The following is a 5,443-nucleotide window of genomic DNA, read 5'->3' on the forward strand; positions in this document are numbered from 1 at the left end:
AAATATATTCCCCGTTTATACTTTGTCTTTTGCTGTCACAGAGGCTTTAACTTTTTTTAAAAAAATGCAGTTGAATTGATTGAATTTTTTTCTTTAGAGTTTTTCCACTTTGGGGCCTTTCTGACCCATCCCAAGAATATGGAAATATCCATACTATTTTTCTTTTTAACATATATTTTTTGAGATGGAATCTTGCTCTGTTGCCCAGGCTGGAGTGCAGTGGCACAATCTTGGCTCACTGCAACCTCCGCTTCCCAGGTTCAAGAGATTCTCCTGTCTCAGCCTCCTGAGCAGCCTGTACTACAGGCAAGGGCCACCCTGCCCAGCTAATTTTTGCATTTTTAGTAGAGTTGGGGTTTCACCATGTTGGCCAGGCTGGTCTCGAATGCGAACCTCAGGTGATCCACACACCTATCCATCTGCCTCTACCTCCCAAAGTACTGGGATTATAGGCATGAGCCACTGCGCCTGGCTGTGCTTTGCTTTTCCTCTTTTTTAATCCCATGGCAGCATATTGAGATATCGTGACTTTTAAATGTTTGAAATGCAAGATACATTGAGTGGCTGGACTGTGACTGCATCTCAAGGTAGCTGTGGCCTCAGGAGCTGGAAACTCGGGGTGGGTTTGTGGGTGCTGTGGTTTCTCCTGGGAGGTGAGCAGCAGCCCAGCACCGTCTGGCCCCAACAGTGGTAGCTGCCTGCCCTGTGCTGTGGAGCTCCTGCAGAGTCTGGGGGGAAGCTTGGAGGTCATCTGACCTCCCTGCTCATCATGTGAACAGGGCAGGTGTCCTGGCTACTGCCTGTCAGCGGGGCTGAGGTGGGAGCAGGGCTTTCCTTGGCCCTGTTTGCATTTCTGTCCCCTCCCCTGGCTGTCCCCAGCTTCCCCTAACAGGACTCACTGGGCATCTGGCCCCATGTGGAAAAGGTGGGAGAGACACATGGCAGCCAGAGTCTAGGAGCTCATATCCATAGAATAGGAGCCGGGCCTACCCCAGAACCCCCAGGAGGACCCAGACACTCTGGGCTGTGGCCTCACTTTCCCAATCTGCAAAACGGGCAGTTGTCCTACCAGGCAGAGTAGATGTGAGGACAAGATGACACCTCAGCTGGGAAGGTGCCCAGGGTGGTACCTGGCACTCCAGGACATGGGGAAGGAGGTCTCTCTAAAGAGGGAAGCCACAGGCCCTGGAACTAATGCAGGAGACTTTCTGGAGTGGGTGGCTGAGAAGGTTGAAAGACTTGGAAGGAGAGAGAGGCACCTGGGCCAGGGCTTGGGGAGCACACATCCCCGGGGCTGGCTCTCCAGGGAGCTTGGCCCACGTTTCTTTCCCTGCAGAGAGGAAGCAGGTACTTCCTTTCCACCTGTTGTTCTGAGCTAATAAACTTGGAATGTCGCATTCTCTCTCTCCCTGGTACTGGCACAAGCTGTTCCCCGTGTGAATGTCCCTCCTCCCTGCTCTGCCAGGCTCTCTCTTGCTTAGTCTTGCTCACACAGTCTCACCTCCTGCAGAAAGCGCCTTGGGCTGCTCCCAGACCTGGCACAGCTGGATGGGGATCCCTCCTCTGGGTCCCCCTCTATGGCTCCAAGCCCTCTGGGCTCTTTGGGGCAGAGTTCAAGCACTTGGCTGTGGAGCTGATCTCCTGGCAAGGACCCTAACACCCACTCATTGGCCATGGGTGAGTCTGTAAACAGACAAGGAATTGAGTCCAGGCAAGTTAAAAGGGGTTAGGAAATAAAACCTTCCTAATGGGGATTCATGCAGACTGAATGAGGTAATGTGTAAGGTGCCAGAGAAATGCTCTGTGTAACTGACAGTGTCTCTTTACAGAAGAGACAGGAGTGAGGCTCAGAGGGGAAGCAACTTGCCTGGTACCACAGAGGCCAGGCTGGTGCTCAGGCAGCTCCTGCCCCACCCAGTTGGCTCCTGCAGCCTATGCCAAACTGCTGGTGCCCAGGGATGTTCAATATAGATCCTAATCTCAGAGTCAGAACCCAGGAAGTCCTTGCAAAGAGCTGGTTCCACGAGCTCTGTGGGTTGGGGCCAAAGTCCGTCTCCAGCTCCTGCCTGGGAGGGGGACATGCTCCCCAGGGCAAAACTTCCTAAGAAAGTGGGGTCCCCTAGGTCAGGGCTGAGGCTCCCTGGACTGAGAGGGCAGGACCAGAGCCAGCGAGACGGCTATCAGAGACCTATCAGAGACCCAGCCAGGCGTGGCCGGTGGAATAAGAAGCAGGCTTTGGGTTTTTTTTTTTTTTTTTTAATGAATAGCTTTGTAATTTTGTTTGTTTTTAAATTATGAAAGGGCACACATGGTAATAAAAGCAAATAATCAAAGAAAAACAAAAGAGGAAAACCCGGAAGCGAGATTGCGGGCCATTGTTGGATTTTTTGCTTCAGAAAGACCGAGGCTGGGATTCTGTCAGTGCCAAGTGGTAAAATCCAGACCCAAACTACTGCAGCCGCCAGGGAACTTGGGGTTCCATCTCCCAGCCATGGAGCTGCCCAGCTGCAGGGTACACCTATTTCTGTGATGGACGGGGGCCTGGCTGCTCCCAGACCTTCAGTATGTATTTGTCACTGGAATGAAAGGCAGGTTTAGTGAGCAGCTGGTGAGAAGGTGGGCACTTTCCACACTTTCCAGATCCAACTAGGTCCCAGGGTGCCTCCCACACTGGAGACAGGATCAGGCTAGTCTTGGCACAAAACCTCAGGTGGCAGAGACGGAAGCTGTGGGCAGGTGGCTTCCCAGAGCTTAGGCCAGGGCTGGGAGGAAGACGTTTAGGAAGAAGGGGATTAGGAGGGCTTTGCTGCCTTTGTGAGGAGAGGCTTGTCCTAAGTCGGGTTACTCACCTGTGGATGGGCGGGGGAAAGGCCATGTTGTATGGAAGCATTTCCTGCTGCGGCCACCAGGTGGCATCATCAACCCTGAGCAGCTTTGTGATGGAACAGGGAGCTGGGAAGCAGGTGGCAGCAGAGGTGGAATGTTGGGGTGATGATGGGCCATGACAAGGGGCACCTCCCATATGGCCAGTGAGTGACTGTCACATGATGGCATTTGTCCTCCCTGGGAAGGTGGTAGAGCACATCATTCTAGATGTTGCCAGAGTGAGGGCTTGGGGGTCCAGAGGGGCCCAGCATGGAAGTGATAAGAGGACCCTTTGCTTCTGGGAGTCCCACTGGGGACAAAACAGAAGTGACTTAATTGCCAGTCAGTCAGGAGGTGCAGGGGTCGAGTGACCTGCAACTGGGAGGAGGAGTCTGACATGGGGCAGGCCCTGATTCTGCCACTGCTGGAGGCAGCCTCTCTGGCCCAGCTGCCTGTTTCTGCTGCAGTCCTTCTGCTCAATGGCTTAGTGGATTTGTCAGGAAAATTTCTAGGCAAAAGCAGTAGCCCATCAGAGTTGCACCAGGGTTATGCAACTGTCCTGTGGGTGCAGGGGGCTTCGGGCTGGCCTCCCTTCAGCAGGCCCTGCCTCCTGCTCTGCCCTCTGGGTTTTTATGTGCAAGCCTGGTAACTGGTGTTAAGTGTGCAGATCTGCTGGTGCCAGACATCTCACACCTCAGCAGCTGCTGCCCCTTCTTCCCCATGGGCCCCTAGGGAAGACCCCACCTCCACATGCTCACAGCCACAGGGACTGTCAGAGCAGACACCTTACAGATGGAGACTGAGGAGACAGGTCCAGAGAGGGACAGGGGCTTGCCCAAGGACACACAGGAGTCTAACTGAGCCTGATGAAGGATTTTGGTTTTTTTCTTTCTTTTTTTTTTTTTTTTTGAGATGGAGTCTCGCTCATTTCTAGGCTGGAGTCCAGTGGTACAATCTTCGCTTGGCTCAGTGCAGCTTCTGCCTCCTGAGTTCAAGCAATTCTCCTGCCTTAGCCTCCCGAGTAGCTGGGACTATGGGCGCATGCCACCTCGGTCAGCTAATAATAATTTTGTATTTTTAGTAGAGATGGGGTTTCACCATGTTGGCCAGGCTGGTCCGGAACTCCTGACCTCAGGTGATCCGTCTGCCTCAGACTCCCAAAGTGCCCAGCCCCGATCCAGGTTTTTCTCTGGGTGCTTTGTGGCAGTGTAGCCAAGCACTAGATCGGTGCTGATGGAGTCTGAGTCCACATCAGGGCCCTGCTCAGGATTGTGCAGGCCTCAAGTTGGGGGTCCTGAGTTCAAGTCTTGGCTCTGTCAGCCTTGCTGCACTTTGGTGGGCCCATCCTTTCTGTGTTCTGCCTGGACAGGGTAACTTCTAGCAACAGTTGTTTTTCATGGCCACCTGCCCAGATGCCTTGTGCCCCACTGGGGTCACTTCTGGAGACTGTCTGTGTGGGTCTGTTTATCTTGGTTCCAGGTGGCTGTGCACGTGGGGCTCTGTGCTGCCTTATGGAGCAGGGAACCCTCAAGGCACATGTGTCCTCCTGCCATCCAGGCTGGAGGTCTGGGAGGCCAGAGTCACACCTGAGGTCAGCTGAGTGCCCACAGCAGGGCAGAACCCCCAGGCTGGGCCAGATTTGGGTATCCAGCCAGAGCCCATGCTGGCCTGCGATTCCTGGTGGGGCTCCCAGGGAGCTGTGTCTCTCCCTGTCCTTCTCTGCCTTGATCTTTCCCCCTCTCCTGTGGCCTAGAGAAGATAGGACCCAAGGCCATGGAACTGACTGACTCCCCCCTCAGTCCCACCCATTCTCCCTGTCCCCCTTTCCTTGAGCCCCTGGTAGAGGCCCCATATTAGTCAGTGTTCTCCAGAGAGACAGAACCAATAGGATCTATCTGTCTCCTCTCTCTTTCTCTCTCCCGCTCTCTCCCCCCTCCCCCCCCTCCCCCCCAACACTCTCTGTTTTTGCCATTACTGTCATCCAGGCTGGAGTGCAGTGGTGCAGTGAGCTGCAGCCTTGAGCTCCTGAGCTCAAGCAATCCTCCACCTCAGCCTCCCAAATAGCTGGGACCACAGGTGCATACCACCATACCTGGCTAATTTTTAAACTTTTCACATAGATAAGGTCTTGCAATGTTGCCCAGGCTGATTCTGACCTCTTGGGCTCAAGCAAACCTCCTGCCTCAGCCTCCCAAAGTGCTGAGATTATAGTGTAAGCCACCATGCCTGGCTTTATCTATCCATCCATCCATCCTCCATCCATCCACATAGTGGATGTATTAGGGGAATTGGCTCCTGTGATTATGGAAGCTGTAAAGTCCCGTGACAGACCGTCTGCAAGCTGGAGACCCAGGGGTGGCAGCAGGGGTAGCATGGTTCAGTCTGGGTCGCAGGGCCTCAGAACCAGAGAGCTTAGTATGATAGTGAAGGCCTGAGAGCAGATGGGGGTGGGGGGTAATGATGTAGTTCCTGGAGTCCAAAGGCTGGAGTTCTGATATCCAAGGACTAGAGAAGCGTATGTGTTGCAGCTCCAAGAGAGGGAGGGAAGGAAGGGAGGCGGGGAAGGAGGGGAGGTGGG

This window comes from Cebus imitator, unplaced genomic scaffold (genome assembly GCF_001604975.1).
Source record: "Cebus imitator isolate Cc_AM_T3 unplaced genomic scaffold, Cebus_imitator-1.0 Scaffold52, whole genome shotgun sequence".
NCBI classification, from domain to species: Eukaryota; Metazoa; Chordata; class Mammalia; order Primates; family Cebidae; genus Cebus; species Cebus imitator.